This window comes from Eimeria mitis, genomic scaffold (assembly GCF_000499745.2).
Source record: "Eimeria mitis Houghton genomic scaffold, Emh_scaff4448, whole genome shotgun sequence".
NCBI lineage: Eukaryota > Apicomplexa > Conoidasida > Eucoccidiorida > Eimeriidae > Eimeria > Eimeria mitis.
Genome location: NW_013572762.1, coordinates 4,578 through 4,801, shown reverse-complemented (window position 1 = coordinate 4,801; position 224 = coordinate 4,578).

Sequence of the window (224 nt, the reverse complement as noted above, 5' to 3'; positions counted from 1 at the left end):
GCTCCTACTGCGAGGAAGCAGCTTCACTGCACTAGGCAGATACACCCTAAACTCTAAACGCGAAACTCTATAACACCTCACTGCCTCAGTCGTCACCTACTAAGCCTAGTGATGCCACACGAAAAACAGGGAACAGAGCCTGATATTTTTGCTGCAATATTTTCAACTAAAGTCAGTAGTCTGTCTCCACTGCAGAGCTCTGTCTGTTGCTGTTACTGGCAAAT